A 17,502-nucleotide genomic window follows, 5' to 3' on the forward strand; every position below is an offset into this window, starting at 1 on the left:
GTGCACTATCATAGTATTAGCAATACGAATTTGTGCTCTACACTTCAGACATTCCCTTCCTGTTCTGCCTCCACATACACACACTTCTGTTTTCAAGATGGGATAATGCTGCTGGCAACAACCTCCTTGTTCCTTCAGTGGAAAAAGAGGGCCTGGAGGCAGGACTAGAAGTGTGGTCGATTTCCTACTCTCCCCAACACAGAACAACTGTCTTTTTCCTGAAAGATGCCCAAAGACAATTGCTTTGTCACCCTGTACTGCATGCTCCACCATGGGCAAAGCCTCCCAAGAACATCCCTCCTTCCCACACCTCACACTCCAGAAGATCAGAACAGCTACAGTACACAGAGATTCTGACCCCTACAGCCTCCTGAAATCACTGGTCACTTGTCCAAAACCTTTAGCAGCGTTGGAACAATTGGCCTCTTTACATTATCAAAAAAGCCACTACCATAAAAGCACAAGATAAAAACAAAAAAAGATGTTATTAAGTGGTGGTAAAACCAGAAATAGAAAAATCAGAGACAGTATAGCCGCTTTTAGGATAATACAGTTCCTAAAACAGCATAGTAAAGGAGTTATACAATAATCTGAAACAGAAGAGACAGCTTTTAAAAGCAATGAAATTGTTGATATACCAATGAAAACTTAACTTTCCAATTTTCCTCTTCAATTCTCAAAAAAGGGTTTACCTTCAACAGGTGGGGGGGGGGAGAAGGGAGGGGGGGGGAGGAGAAGGGAGGGAGGGGGGGGAGTCATGACTCCTCTAAAACAAAATCAAAAAGTATAAGGTTGGAAGCAAATTTCTTGATGTGAAAATAAGAACAAAGAACAAAAATTAAAAAATTAAAAAGACATTTACTTATCTCAGATGCAAGTAAATTTCTTAACTGATTCCTTTCCATTCAGACTGCTGGTTTTAAACTTCACTCAAACAAATATTGATGGACTGAAATGCAGGTCTTCACCTTAAAAAAACTCCAAAATTCTAGGATACCATTTATTAAAAAGAAAAACTAGCAACTTTAAACTATTTAACAGAATACTTAGCTACTTATCAAGATTATAAGATTCCTGCAGATCCCTTTACTACTTACTTCTACTTACTAATAGTTTCTTCCTTGGCTATTGGTGAGTTTAAAAAAATATATATGTTAAAAAAAAAAAACAAAACTTATCCCATCAAACTTCTAACTATTACCTACACAAAAAATGGATCTGGAAAACTTGAAAGGACGGTAGTAAGTGCTGTTGAAAACATTTGTAACTGTAGGACATATTCTATGCTAATAGTGAACATTGGAAAATTTTTTTTAAGGCAATGGTCCAATGAAAATGCTCTTAGCACCAAACATTCATCCTATAAATGACACATTCACTACATATAACCCCAAATCACAAAATCACAGAATGGTTGAGGTTGGAAGGGACTACTGGAGGTTATCTGGTCCAACCTCCCTGCTCAAGCAGGGCCACCTAAAGCCAGCTGCCCAGGACCATGTCCAGCGGGCTTCTGAATATCGCCAAGGATGGAGACTCCACAGTCTCCCTGGGCAACCTGTGCCAGTGCTTGGTCACCCTCACAGTGAAAAAGTGCTTCCTGATGTTCAGAGGAAACCTTCTGTGTTTCAGTTTGCGCCCATTGCCTCCAGTCTTGTCACTGGGCACCAGTGAAAGGACCCTGGCTCTGTCCTTTTTGCACCCTCCTTCAGGAATTTATATACATTGATGAGGTCCCCCCGAGTCTTCTCCAGGCTGAACAGTCCCAGCTCTCTCAGCCTTTCTTCAAAGGAGAGGTTCTCCAGTGCCTTAATCATCTTCATGGCCCTTTGTTGAACTCTCTCCAGTATGTCCATGTCTCTCTCGTGCTGAGGAGCCCAGCGCTGGGCACAGGACTCCAGGTGTGGCCTTACCAGCACTGAATAAAGGGGAAGGATTGCTTCCATCAACCTGCTGGCAATTCTTTGTCTAATGCAGCCCAGGACGCCATTTGTCATCTTTGTCCCCAGGGCACATTGCTTCTTCATGTTCAACTTGGTGTCCACCAGGACCACCAGGTCCTTTTCTGCCAGCAGAATGCCTTGCTTTTTCCTGTTAAAACTCACAAGTACTACCAAAACCATGTTCAACCAACAATATTCCTCACTCCTTTACCTAGGAGTAGCTGACAAGCATTTTCAAAAAAAGGGAATTACTTGAGGCTGAGAGGACTGAAAAAAGACCCAAAAATGTTAAGTAGTAAATCCAACCTCAATAAAACAAAGGAGAATAAAGCTGTGAGAAAGTCCTCATACTTTCTGTTATCATCAACATGCTTTTTGGAGTGAATCTTCAGACCAGCCAAAACAGTAAGCGACACAGTAGCATTTCATTTCTCATATTTTCACCGAGCCCATAGCACATATTGACAGGTATAGATATACCAGTGGCTTCCTTAGGATCTGCTTTGACATTAGTAGAATTTCAGCTTCAGCAGTCTCCTCCTCATGGTCTACAAGGCCTTGTCAGCAAGGCAAGGCATTAGTTCCTCCTGACAACTAACAGCTTCTCCAGAGATACTTCAACATCCATGATACATTGCAATATGTTGTTACTAAGTTCCAAGTTGCCAACCCTACAGCAGACCTACATAGAACTGAACTGGAAAGCAAACTGTCCTTCTTCTTAAAATCACAGAACATCCTGAGATGGAAGAGACCAACAAGGATCATCAAGTCAAACTCCTGACTCCACACCGGGCAACCTAAAAGTTAAATGATGTATCTATGAGCACTGAACACTTCTTGAACTGGAAGCATTGGTCAGTTCCCAGAGCTGTGATATCATTTTATTACCAAGACTTGGTGGAATGAGTCCCATGACTGGAGTGCTGGAATGGAGGGCTACAGGCTGTTCAGGAGGGATAGGCACGGCAGGTGAGGCAGATGAGTTGTATTCCATGTAAGGGAGGGTTTGACTGTACAGCCCTTAACAGTTAGTGATGATGTGGTTGAGAGCTTCTGGGTGAGGATTAGGGTGATGGAAAACAAAGGAGATGAAGTAGTAGGTGTCTAGTACCGATCGCCCAGCCAGGATGTAAGCACTGATGAGTTATTCTGTAGGCAATTAGGAGAAATCCCTGGATCTGTAGCCCTTGTCCTTATGGGAGATTTCAACGTCGCAAATATCAACTGGGAATATCATACTGCTGTGACGAGCAAGTCTGGGAAATTCTTGAAGTTTGTGGAAGGTAACTTCTTGTCACAAGTACTCAGTGAGCCAACTAGGAAAGATGCTGTTGTGTGAATACTCACTTGTTATTTGTGAATAGAGAATGACTCATGGGACATATGATGGTAGGTGGCTGTCTTGGCCACAGTGATCACAAAATGGTCACGTTTAAAATTTTCAGTGTAATGAGAATAAAGGATAGCAGAGTTGCTACCCTGAACTTCAGGAGAACAAACTTTATGCTATTCAGGGAGCTATTTAGCAGAGTACCCTGGGAATCTGCTTTTGAGGGCTTAGAAGCCCACAAGTGCAGGTCAGTCTTTAAGAACCACCTTTTAGAAGCACAGGAACAAGCAATTCCAGTGTGTTGTAAGTCAAGCAAGCGGGGCTGAACAGGGAACTCCTCACGGAGCTCAAGAGGAAAAAGAAATTGTATGATCTCTGGAAGCAAGGTCAGGCTTCGCAGGAAGATTACAGAGCCAGGCTTCATATATGCAGGGAGAAGACACAAAACGCCAAAGCTCAATTAGAGTTGAAACTGGCCAGTGTTGTTTCAGATAACAAGGGCTTTTCTTAAGTACATTAATAGCAAGAGAAGGTCTAAAGAAAACATTGGACTGACACTTGTTGAAGATAGCCATCTGACTAATAGGGATGAAGAAAAGCGGAGGCATTCAATGCTTTTTTTGCCTCAGTTTTTATTAAAACTGATAGACCTCGGGCTGCCCAGTCCCCTAAGTCAGAGGGCCACGAGTATGGGAACAGTGACTTTCTGTCTGTGGACACTGAAATTGTAAGGGACCAGCTGTATCAGCTGAATGTTCACAAGTCCATGGGGCCTGATGGGATTCATCCCGGAGTACTGAAGGAGCTAGCAGATGTTATGGCAGGACCCCTCTCAATCACCTGTCAAAGGTCTTGAGAGTTGGGGGAGGTCCCTGCTGACTGGAAGGTAACCAATATTATTCCAATTTACAACAAGGAAGTGAGGAAAGACCCAGGGAACTACAGACCTGTTAGTCTAACCTCAGTTCGCAGAAAAATTATGGAGATCATATTGGGTACTATTGAAAGGCATTTAAAGAATAATGCAATCATCAGGCACAGTCAACACAGGCTCGCAAAGGGAAAGTCCTGTTTAACTAATGTGATGTCCTTCTAGGATAGGGTTACCTGCCTCGTGGATGAATGGAAGGCAGTGGATGTATTATTTGTGGATTTTAGTAAGGCTTTTGATACTGTCCCTCACAGCATCTTTCTGGACAATTTGTCCAACTGTGAGATGAGCAGGTTCACAGTGCACTGGGTGAAGAACTGGATGAGGGGCAGAGCTCAAAGGGTTGTACTGAATGGGGCTACATCTGGTTGGCCCTGTTCCTCAGGGCTCAATTCTAGGGCCAGTTCTGTTCAGTATTTTTATCAATGATCTGGATGCTGGAGTTGAACGCACCATTAGCAAGTTTGCTGACTGGGAAGTGGAGAGGGAGGTGCTGATCTCTTCTCCCTGGTATCCAGTGATAGGACCCTCAGGAATGGTTCAACGTTGTATCAGGGAAGGTTCAGACTGGACATTAGGAAGCATTTCTTTACCAAGATGGTGGTCAAACACCGGAACAGCCTTCCTAGAGAGGTGGTCGATGCCTCAAGCCTATCGGTGTTTAAGACGCATTTGGACAATGCCCTTAACAACAGGCTTAACTTTTGGTCAGCCCTGAATTGGTGAGGCAGTCGGACTAGATGATCATTGTAGGTCCCTTCCAACTGAAATAGCCTATTCTGTTCTTGCCCACTGACAGCTTGGGGCCATGGCCTCTTCCCTGGGGAGCTTGTTCCAGTGCTTGACCACCCTTTCAGTGAAGAACTTCTTCCTAATATCCAGTCTGGACTTCCCCTCACGCAGTTTTAAGCCATTCCCTCACATCCTATTACTGGACACCAGAAGGAGATCAGCACCTCCTTCTCTGCTCGCCCTCATGAGGAAGTTGTAGACAGCAATGAGGTCACCCCTCAAGTCTCCTCTTCTCTAAGCTGAACAAATCGAATATCCTCAGCTGCTCCTTGTAAGTCACACCCTCTAGTCCTTTCACCATTTTTGTTGCCCTCCTTTGGAGCAATTCTAATATTCTTCACACACCAAGTCTGATACAAAAATTTCTATATTTATATTTCTTAAGCCAGCCTATATGCAGTTCTCACCCTCCCACCTCAGAAAACAAATCTTTGTCCACTCATGTTGGCATGGAGAGCAAGCTACATACAAAAATATTTTCTGTATTTTTTCAAGTGCATTCACTGACCATTGCTTCAGATGACGCAATATTGATCCATGCATTGTCTACAAGAGATTGCCAGCCTCATAGTAGGGTCTAAGAAACAATATAGTACAACTACAGAGGTTTACAAAAAACCTATTTTTCAGAGTGTTATGCAGGAGGTCCAAACAAATGACAGACTGTGATTCCACTGCACATGTCTGCCTGTTCTGTTTTACCTTATAGACTAGCAAAGACCTTTTCAGCCTGGTTTCCCAAGCAAACATCACATGTATGACTCATACAGTCCACCTGCCTCTTCCCACTCTTCCTTTCATCTCCATCCCTCTAAATGAATCTGTTCACCACCAGATTCAGTTAAAATAGACTGAGAAGTAATGCCCTCTGATACACTAAGTTCCCATGAGCTCCATGAAAATCAACAGCTAGGCAGAGGAAAAAGACACAATTTCCTGTGCTTGCTGAGCAAAGGGCTGCAGCATGAACTCAGGCTATCCACACTGGCTGGCTCAAAGGCTACACAATCACCACAGACACAGCTCTGAATCAGTCTGAGCTGGAGCTGTGCATAGCGGCTTTTTTACTACAAGTAAGAAAGGTCTAACAGCAGAGGGAGAAGAGAATTGTAATGATATAAGAAAAATTTGTATGAAGCCTAGTTCCACTGCTCACAGAGCAACTTATGGGCAAAATATTTAGGGTACACCTCGTTTGTGAATCTTAATCACAACAATGTTTCCAGGTCCTACCACAATATCAAATAATGAAAAATATCACAACGCCTCCTCTGTGTATTACAGATAGGACCACACACATAGTGAAACAAATGGAGTAAATGACTTCCAGGTTGCTTGAACAGAACAATGGTAGCTAAAGGCCAACAGTCCAATACGTATGTCAAGAAATCAGGGAAGAGTATTTTCTCCCTCATTTTAATATTCAGCTTTCATATCTGGCCTTCATATCTGCCAGAATACATAATACACTAGCTACACGCTAGTCTTCAGCCTCTCTGGGTTGCCTCTCTGGTCTGCTATGGATGTTCCTCTCTGGTCTGCTATGGATAATCCTAACAGTTGGTATAAATTATTGTTTATCAGGCTTGCATCAAGAGCAATGTAAATTAATATACTAAGATAATCTCTAAAATACAGGCAGATTTTAGTAGACCTACACTGCAAACAGAAAACATTACCATAGTTACATGTAGGCACTTCCATATTAAATTTAACTCTATAGGTAACATATTATAACAATATGGAAAATTGAGAAGTATGGGCTTCAGAACAGGCAGGCAGCCTGCACACATACCAAGAGTGCCCAGATAGCTTATAAAATCCACTCACAAGAATTCGTGCCTGTCACCACCACCTTATTAGTCACAATAGCCATGACTAGTGTAAGCCCATCTCTTACAGTCACAGCAAAATTAACAAACCAACAAATTCCAAAGGAACATAAAAGATGTTAACCAAGAGTGCTGCTGTTCCTATTACACCCTCCCCCTTGTTTTTGTGGGGATATGAAGAAACCATGATTAAGGAATACCAATAATGGGAAATAAATTAATACTGCCCCACAAAATAGTCTCCCCGTCTCCCCATTGTTCTGGTAAGTCAGTAGAACACAATTCAAAGAAGAGTGGAAGAGAAACCTATCTAGTGTTATGAGCTAAAGTGGCAGAAAGGGTCTTTGCACATTTTTTGGCACTAAGAAATTTGATGTCATCCACCTCTCCTCAGTAACTCTACCTCAAAAAATAGCTCAAAGAGGTATAAGTAGAATTCACTGTATGTTCTCACTCTCTTTTCTCTGAATATGTGCTTTTTTAAATGTGCTATGCAAGCCTCTTTCCAGCTGCCAATCTCAGCAGTGTTAAAACACTAAAACATGTCTGTCCTAATTCCAAATCACAGACTGCACTGATTTTACCTATTACTACCTGAGAGCACTTGCCCAAGCGTTGTCACATTTTTTCAAAAATAGCCCTTCAGTCTCTACAGTGCTAAAGAATTCAACCTGATCCTTAATAAGGCTCCCAGGCGACAAATAATTCTCACCGCTTAAAACAAAGAGTTGCTTGCTTCTGGTAATTATTTTCCAATATGATTCTAATCTGAGTTAATCTGATTCCAAAATTTAAATACATAAAAATGACAAGTTGAGAACATGAAAATGAATAACACAAGTCTTACTGGAAGAGCCCAAAGCTTGACTTCTCAGGGGTCAATACTGGACTACATCAATACACTGCATATTAAGTTTAACTCAATGCTACAAAGGAATCAGTGGGCTATAAAAAAACTACTTAAATTTTGTAGTAAGAGAGTGTTTGAAAATATTAGTTATTTTCATTTTAGGTGAACAGATGGAGTTCATGAGATACTCTCATGAGGGTCAGTATCCTTTCTGGTGACAAGCTAAAGACTAAATTAAATAACTTAAAATCATTAACAGCTAATTTTTGAGAACAACACTGCCTTGAAACCAAATGAGTACAAAAACTGCACAGAAAAGGTCATCCAACTCCTCACTGAAAGAGGTCAATTTTCAAAATTATTCCCTTATTCATGTTGATTTTTTAAAAACTTTTGAGGGTACATATTACAGACAGAGGAAAGACAAGCAAGGGAAAAGCATCTCCAGCATCCTTTACCCACATAACGTACACTTGCATGACATGGTCAACACAGACGTTTACCAGCCTGAAGAGTATTAAGAATCCTTGGTCATTTTGTAAATCCTCTTCCATATAAATCACTCCTGCTGTCCTTCTTTGTACCTTCTCCAGTTCTACTATACACCTTCCGAGACAGGGTGGAAAGTGTAAAAGATGAAAAAATGCACAAAGCATTAATTCAAGACAGGAATACGCTGTGGATATAAATAGTGGCATGATGATGTTGTCTGTTTTATTCTTTATTCTATTCCTACATCTTCTGCATCAACCTTTGAAACCATCAGCCTTTGAGCTGCAGAGGTGTCAATAAACATCTGGAAAAATGTTCTTACTTCCCCTCTTAAAGGGGAGGGATTGAAATAAAAAATCTTCAATTATGCAGGAAAATAAGCCCGAAGTGTATGTCTCTGCTAACACAGATTTATTTAATCTAATTTTAATTTCTTATGGCTTTTAAAGCTTTGAAACTGAAGCAACCAGCATAATAGATTTACTCAAAATAGACAAGAACACCAACCAACTCTGAAAGCAAGCTGTCCCTGGCAGTCAAAAAAAAAAAATCCAAGAAAGGCTGTAGTGGGCAGTCTAGACTAACTTGCTCATAGGAAGTATTTAAAAATGCAGTTAGTTCATGCACTGAAGTGCAATCTGTATAATCTTTTCTATTAAAACTCCTACTACTTAGCAATGGATTTTCTCCTTGCCTGTATAACAATCTATTCCTTATTTTGAATCATATATCAACCAATCCCAACTGAATCTTGTAAGAATTACTTCTTGATAGACTACCCTACTCAACTTTTCAAAGCGTGCTCTAACACCTCTTTGTTTAGTTGTATGACAGAGGCTTAAAAGCATAGGCTGAAATGTACTCATATTCTATTCAAGGTTCTGTTAGCCTCTGCTGCGGGCCTCTTCCTTCACTTCTTTTTATGCTAAAAATAAACAATAAAACAATTTATTTGCACAGGAGCAGTACTATTCTAATAGTTTTCTCCTGAATCAGTTATTTTTTCCTGATCAAAAATGGAATACAAACAACAAAGAAATGGAACAGTCCGCCTGTAAAAGAAGCAAAGCTAAGAGGTCTCCAAATAGTACCAGAACCACTTGCCATACAATAGTAACATTTAGCAGTTTTCAAATATGCTTATGTAATTAATATAAAAATAGTACACAAGCTAGTATATGTTATATTCTTAATGCATTCCAACATTACTTTTTATTCCATTCCTAATCGTACATTTTCATAAAGCCATTCATAACTATGTTGGGCTCTTATTACCAAAACTTAATTTACACCCCATTTTGATGAATAGTTCTAGCTACTCCTTCCAATATGCATTAGGTCCCCTATGTTACCACAAAAATGCACCTATCACTAAACATTAAACTAGCCCGTTATGTCCCTCCAAAGTTTCCACTTCCATTACTCAATAAATAATTTTGCCACCTACAGTTTTTGCCAGTTCATTAGTAGCAGTCTTTTTGTCATGTTATAAGCTAAGACTCCAACTAGTTTTCTTCTCTATAGCTATTTCCTTAACAATGCAGTTTTACTCATCATCCCATGACAACATAGCTTTGTCAGCAACCTCTCACAAGACATTCAGCCAGGGATTTATTTTATTTTATTTTGAAATGGCACACAAATATCAGTCTTCCACCAGATTTTTCAATACTAATTGAATTTTTTCCTTGTAACTTGCACCCAGAAGTCAAAACACACTTTTTTCTTCTTCTTTTAAACCCAAAATCTTTCCAGATACTACAGTTAGACAGTGATAATTTTTTAAAAAGATAACACTGTAAGAAGGTAGCTGGAAGTGGAAAATAAAAAGTGCCAATAGTGAGGACTAAAGGAAACTGAAATTTAAGAAAAAGCAGCTTCCATACTTCTAACCCAAGGGAAAGAGAAAAGGGAAGTTTGGCAACCCTGTTGCTCTTCATCTCCTATTTAGCTTTCCTCTTATATTTTATTTTGCTTTTTGACTGTTATGTTTATACACAGACACTTTAATGTCACTGGGTATACTAGAAAATGCAAGAGAGCTAATTCCAATATACCAGTCAGTAAAAACAAGGTCAGTTTTTAAGATGAATGTATCTTGATCTGTTCAGCAGTTTTAGTTCATGCTTACAAACAACAACAAAAAAAAATCTTACTGAATTTCTCAAGAACTAGCAGAGCACTGTGTTTCAAAACTGGACATGTGTCCTTTTTTCAGTTCTGAGGCTGAAGTATATTGTGCAATTTTACAGATTATGAACTTTATCTTTCCTGTTTACTTTTCCCTCTTCTAAAACTACAACTCCTTTGATTTGATTTATACTGACAAATTACTGGCTACTTTGAAATGAACATACAATCCAAAGTTCTCTCATATTTTTCACCCACCTATATGAGGAACAGATAAAAGGTTTCATTTATTTCTTTTTTAAAGGACTCTTCTGCTAATCTCCTGCTCCATTTAAATGCTTATAGCAAAAAATCTTGGTTAGAAACCCCAGTAACTAGAAATGGGCGCAGAGTATACTCTGTATACTTTTGTCTGTACTCAAAGAAGCATGGACAAGAGCTCTCTTCTGCCCACTTCAGGCTGCAAAGTGAAGATACTTGCATGTGTAAAACAGAATTATTTTGCTGTTTATTTTTAAACTGTGACATCCTCTTCTCGTCATTTTTAATTGTTTTCTTCCAAATCCACAATGATTTTCAGCAAGATGACTAAAATCCTAATAGAAAAAGAGTAGATGGAGTAATCTGTGCCGTTAGAACTACTTGAGAAGATCAGTTACAAACATGTATTTGTATTCTCAATGCCATTTCCACATAAGACAAATCAAGAGAATGTCCTACTGTGTTTTCAGTAACAGATATTTGAAAGAATTATTCTGAAGTGATTTGAGCCAATGAAAGATTCCTTGCATTAAATATCAGAGGCTGAATTTCACTACACAAGAAAAGACTATTGGCCGTACTAGTTACATCACACCAAGTTAACATCCTTAACAGTGAGGATGTTAAGTCTTCGGGTTTTGAACTGGGTACATTTAAGTATGCTCAGACCCTAGTCACTTAAAGCAGAACATAAGCATCTCTAACATATTCCAGCAATAAGAAAAATGGTGATTAATAACAAAAGTTTCAAAAGCCCAGAATGTAATCTTTGTTAAATGCATGCTTCACTCCAGTTTTTATTAAAGACTTCATTTTAGTCAAAAGTCGTTATACAGTAACACAATCAGCTAAGTAAATTTCAGTTTATTCTTCAAAGTCAGTAGAATTTGTAAGTTAAATCCAAATCCATATTCTCTTTAAATAGGATTTTGAAAGCGCTTTTTTGACAATACTGAATTATCAAACTGTACTTTAGATTACAAACTTACACAATCCTCAACATTGACTAAGGGGAGAGGGAATAAAAAAATCATTTGTTTGCCATATATCTGCTGTTACAGAACCACAGCAGTATACAGTCACGCAAACCTGCAATGATTGTTTCATACTACATACCACAGGTGTAGTAGTTACTAAGACCTACACGTAACATGAGCATAAAGGTTTCCCTGACATACTTTCCCTGAAATGCTAAGAAATTAAAAAAAAAACCAAACAAAAAACCAAACCAAAACAAAAAACAACAACCATAGCACTCTCCCAGGTAAATAATTCTGACATACTATAACCATTCTGACAGGTGATAGCTTCCCTGGAACCTCTAGTGTTCCTCTGTAAAGAAACACTACACTTGCAAAACAGAGCTAAACTTAAGTATGCTTCTGGTTAAACCATTAGGTACTCAAGCACAGCAAAAACATATCCCAAGAAGCAGTAATTAGAACTTTTCACTTACAGAAAGCAATTAAAAACAGTAACTCCCTCTTAAAAGGTACTGTAGCAAATTTTAGCAAAAACCATGCCATGTCATTGTTCTACAGGAAAAAAAGAGGGTGCACCGGTCACAAGACCTGTTCTTCTCTAAAAGCCTTTGGAAGGCCTCTTCTGGACACTCCTGTTGAAGAAGAGAAGATAGCTGCCTCCAGCCGTATCCTTTTCCTTCAAGAAAACAGAGGCAAGATCTGCGATACTTCCAATGGTCCTTACCTATGACTATGTTATGTCACTACACGACAATGTCAGCAGATTATGATAAATCTGACCTAAGACCTACAGAGAAAGAAAGTGGCCTACTGATGCCACGAAAACAAACTTTTAAAGAAGGACCTGGATGTAATCAACTCCTATTGTCTGCATTTATACATAGACCAAAGCAATACAGAAGAATGTCACTAGACATTTCTTAACTCAGAATTCAAAGGAAGAGTTCGGCAGTTCTGGTTTACAAGTTTCATAAGGATGGCAAAAACAACAGGATTTTAGTGAATCTGACACTACCATAGAAACTGGGGAACCCTGCCCCAATTCACACAATTATATAGGAAGGCACACTGGAGCAGCTTTTCTACTGACTTTGAGTCATACACAATTGATGCAGAGCTAGAAAGCCTTTTTTTTTTTTTTAATTGAGGTGAATGTTACACTGTGCAGAAGCAGGTAAGAGCAGTACTAACCTAGCTTAAAAGATATGACATTTTTATTGGCAGCTTCACTCTTTCTCTTCAGTCTTTATTCATAAAGAGAGTCTTTTTAACCAAGTTAAAAATAACTTCCAAGAATCACTTAAGCATAGTTTGCAGGAAGCACTTTGTTGTTGTTGTCTATCACTCCATCCACTCCCTCTCCAAGCCTTCTCACTTCACTATCTGCATTTCACCCAACTAAATTCTAGGATGAACCTGGGTTTTTTGCAGGGATTTGGGTTGTGGTTTTTTTAAGCTAACAATGAGTGTTTGCTCTAAGTGCATAAATAGTAGTCATTTCCAATTAATAAACATAGTTCAGGTCATGATTTTTTTATTACGGTAACTTAGTTTTCAAATCCAGTGTTTTAATAGCATAGGAATACTGAAGCATGAAGAAACTGAATGCAATACCAATTTCCTGTCATAGATCCTTACCCCCGACTCTTCTTTGTATCCAAAGACCAGGAGAAATCTCTTTGCCCACACACATTCTTTTAAGAGAAAAAACAGAAAAGTGGGTAGAAGTTCCAACTTATCAAAATTTCCAACTTCATACAGCAAGATAAGAAGGAAAATGAAAAGCAGTAGAACTAGCAGAGATTCCTCCTTCGTCCAAGGGTTCCACTGACTCAGGAAAAGGGGCTGGCTCTGAACTCTGTCAGTATTCCCATGATTTAAGAAACACTTGTAAACAGGTGATTATTTAAACTTTATTGCCAACCCTTTAGCAAAAACACACAGGCTGACTTACAAAGTTTTGTTCACTGATGTTTAGCAACAAATTATTTTTCCAACAAAAATAATCTATATCCTTTTGGTAACAAGGTGTCCCATGATGACAGATTAAATCAGTCCTGGGTACATAAAATTGCTTTCATGTTTACAAGTATAATTATGTATTTAAGGGAATTATTCTACAGTATCATTGGAAAAAGACCACTGATAGTGGTAAATTACTCAAGCTAGAAGCATTTATCAGATCAGATCTTTAAAATATAGCTCAAAATACACACCAAAGAGGTGACAAAAGGATTCTAAACCCACAGTTTCACAAGCAACAGGAGCTGACAGTATTTCTAGTTGCTCCTTTTGAAAGCATCTTTGTCAAGAGTCCAGATAAACTGTGCTTTTACAATTGTAAAATTTTTCTCAAAAGGATGAAAAATCCTTCAGATTTTTTCTATGCAAAATTTCTTTAATCTTTGTTAGTATTAAAATCAGTGATAAGTACTAATTCAGTTTATACCTTGACCAACACAGACTCAGATAAGGCAGCATACAAAACTAAAAAACAAAACAAAAACAACAGCCCAAGTTAGTAAAGCATTATCACAGCCCACCAATAACCAGTTTGTTCCTGTATCACAAAGGGATTAAACCAGAACACAAATTTTAAGGGGAGACTCTTATTACTATGAAGGCCATGTTGTCTTTCACATGTATGACCATATATAACCCAGCCACCTGCAGTCAGTGACAGTATCACCTAGTAAGCCAGTGTTATTAAACTTGCATAATGTGGGGTTTCTTTAATGCAAAATATCCTGATGATTTTCTACATGACACAGGTGCCATGTGAAAATATGACTGAAATATGGAAAGCTCTTTTTACAGTTTCACCCAAACATCAAAGAGCTGCCATTAAAATGATCAGATAGTGTTAAGTCCTTTTCTCTCTCTGATGTACAGTTTAAACATTTATAGATCTGGAAGCAGAGCCAGATCATCCTAGTTAAACTGGGATAAGAATTGGTGTTGTTCCAAAAATAAGACATCTACAAATAAAAACAAGTAAATAAACACTTCCACTGAGTTGTAACATTTTGCCACAACATAAACAAAGATAAATGACATAAATAGGTCTTTTGAGGTCTTGAATTCACACAGTCTGCTCAGCAAAACATACATTAAGAGGGCTCAGAGAGACTGGCAGACACACATAATTTGAGCAGTAACCGTAACGACTTCCCACCCTGCTGTGCCCCCTCCTCTTGAGAGGAGGCACACTACACATATTGTGAGGGGTGACAGCAGCTCACCGTAGAGGGGAAACGACTCTTCACCTCCTCCCTCCCCAGCTTCACCAAAGGAAGGTGAACTGAAACGTAACGATATCTTTCTGCTCTGGTTTCATCCCGTAGATAACCAAGCAAGGGCCGGCCGTGGGACTGCCTCACTGACTCCCAGTCACTAACGCCTCTCGCAGTTCACTCAGCGTTGACACAGGTCAGGACTCAGCCCTCAGTCACCCTCACTCGAAAGGCCGTAGACAGATATAAACAAGGTTATTCGCCTGACACCAGACACCGGCGACACTCCCCCTCTCCTTCCCTCCCGCCCCATACCTCCACAAGCTCACCAAAGTACCGACCCTCCCTTCCCCTTGCCAGGTGTGGGCCAAGAGGCCCTCAGCCCTGTCCAGACATGAGCCAGGGTGGGAGACAGCACGGAAACACAGCAATCCTCCAGTCACCAAACGGGGACATCGAAAGGGGAGAAGCAACAGCCGCCACCCCCCTCCAGGAGGGCCCGGGGGTACGACGAGTTTTAGTGCCGGAAAGGAGAGACCGAGACCTTACTACAGCTCCCTTCGCCATTTTAGCCCCCACGCCCATTCCCCTCCTCCCCGCCCCTCAGTGACAGGGGCAGCTCGCACCCGTCCAGAGCCCACCCCCCTGCCCTCGCCGCCCCCGCTTCCCCACGGCCGAACGGCGGCGAAGGAGAACGAGAAAAACGGCAGCCGTTTTTCTCCTCAGGCCGGTCGGGCTCTGCCGGGCCAGACCGCAAAGCGAAACGGCTGCGGCACAGCCTGTTTTGTTTCCTTACCGTGGCTCACAGCCTCACAGCTGCTGCCGCCTCCTTCTCCTTCCTCCCACCTTTTTCTTCTTCTTCTTTTTCTCCTCCTCGCCGCCGCGGCGGCTCCTCACCCCTCCGCGCCGCGCTCCGCCGCCGCCGCCGCGCAGAATGATGCCATCTCACAGCGGCATCGGCGGCTCCTGCACAACAACCCCCCTCCCGCCGCGGCCGCCCCTGCTGCTGCTGCTGTTGCTGCTGCTGCTCCCGCCGCCGCGCGCCCCCAACGGCCGAGCCAGCCTCGTGCACGCGCCCCGGGCACGGGGAGCAGGAACTTGTGGAGCCGCCGCCCGGGCGGGAGGGCCCAGTGGGAACCAAGTAGTGCGCAGCGGCGGTGGGAGGGAAAAGGAGAGCCCGAGCCGAGGCTCTTCAAAGGGGACAGGGCTTATTCCTAGCGCCTGCCCCGGGCTGAACCAACTTGGGCGCTGCGGCGGGGAGAAGAGCCGAGCAGACGGAATCAACCTCTCCGAAGGCAGGGGAGGAGGGGCCAGGCTCTAGCGCCGGGGTGCCGTCCGCGGGGGAGAGCGTGCTGGGGCAGGATAAGGACGGCTTTTGTGAGTCACTGCTCCCCCGAGAAAGCTCCTCTGCGGCGGCGGCGCCGAGAGCCAGCACACCCCGGTGGTGTGCAAGCGATAAAGATGGGGGGTGTCTTCTCCGCCCGCCGCCCTCCCGGGCTACGCAGGCAGGGCGGGCTTCTGCGCCGCGCCGGGAGGCTCCGCCGCGGCCGTGACAGTCGCCCCTCTGGGAGCCAGCGGGATCCGTTCGGCTGGTCCCCTTCCTCTGCCGTCTGACCTCTTCTCCCTCTCTGAATAACTTACGCTCTCCCGCACTTAGGAGGACGGGTGGAGGTGGGGGGAGGCAGTTCCTCGCCGCCCACGGCGGCGGTGGAGCAGCTGACAGGGACGCCTGGGGCGCGCGGGCCCGCGGTGGCTGCCCGGCTGCCTCACTGCAGTGCGAGTTGCCTTCGACCCCAGCAACACCTTGGACACCACCCCCGCCACGGGCAAGGGGCCTCTTGTCGTTTGCCACCGTTAGAAAAGGCACAGGCGTTCCGTACGGATTTACAAACCTAAAAGTACTTCTGTGCACAAACGTGAGGCTTAAGTTGTGACTTACATTGAAGACTAATGAAGCTTTAGCTTTGTACCGTATTACGTAAATGCTATGGAGGCAGCGGTAGCATGAGCTTTTGGGCATAAACAAGGCCTTTGAGTGGTTGTCTCAGAAAGTCCAGCACCACTGTTAATTGAAAGGAACAAAAGCTTACAGTATGAGACCCTGAAGCAACTTCCAACAAAGTCTGGTATTTTGTTGTTTTTGAAAAACAACATGAGGGCCAGCAGTCTGATTTGGGCATGTAAATTCCTTCAGGAAACAAAAGGGAAGCTCTTAAAAGAACTACTTTCCAACCTATTCATTCTTCATAGAAAATATATAGGAAAACCACAAAGTTTGGAAAAGAAAGAAACGTTATGTACAGTTCAACTTTTAAAAGTATCTTAGACTAGACTTTTCTAAAAACAATACTAGTCTTCGCTTAACTGGTAATACTAGTACCAGTGCCCGAGAACTGTAGTAGTTTGACTACTTGCATGCAGCAATTAGAACAGAACATGTAAACTGTACACTCGCAAAATCCATCATGGGCAGTAAGACTAGCTGTTTGCAGTTAGCAACCTAATTAATCCACCTGATTTGCAGAATTCAGGAAATACTGTTTTCTGTACATCAACTAAAGCTTACATTTAAAGAAGACTACAGTCCTGCTTTTGTTCTGAGATTGTCAAAAATTAGGTACTTACTCAAAGGGACTACTTTTACAATCCTTTGGTAGCACTTCCAGAGTCTTCTAGTAAGCTCCATCTCTATTTCCTGCTTGCTTGTTTGTTTGTTTTTCTG

The 17,502-nt window shown here is 41.8% G+C and overlaps 1 protein-coding gene across 5 annotated transcripts in view; it reads right to left on the bottom strand.

The window, feature by feature from the left end:
* WWP1 (WW domain containing E3 ubiquitin protein ligase 1) overlaps positions 1 to 16,077 on the bottom strand; it is a 64,205-nt gene extending 48,128 nt beyond the window's left edge. For 2 of the 5 annotated variants that reach the window (XM_072852269.1, XM_072852267.1), the window contains exon 1: positions 15,577 to 16,077. The gene's annotated coding sequence lies outside the window, so the exon portion shown is untranslated. Of the gene's footprint in view, positions 1 to 14,789; positions 15,005 to 15,576 lie in introns of all 5 variants that reach the window. The other 3 variants (XM_072852266.1, XM_072852268.1, XM_072852265.1) reach the window with 3 other exon arrangements.
* Positions 16,078 to 17,502: the final 1,425 nt, after the last annotated feature.

Source organism: Ciconia boyciana, chromosome 2, assembly GCF_034638445.1.
Source record: "Ciconia boyciana chromosome 2, ASM3463844v1, whole genome shotgun sequence".
NCBI lineage: Eukaryota > Metazoa > Chordata > Aves > Ciconiiformes > Ciconiidae > Ciconia > Ciconia boyciana.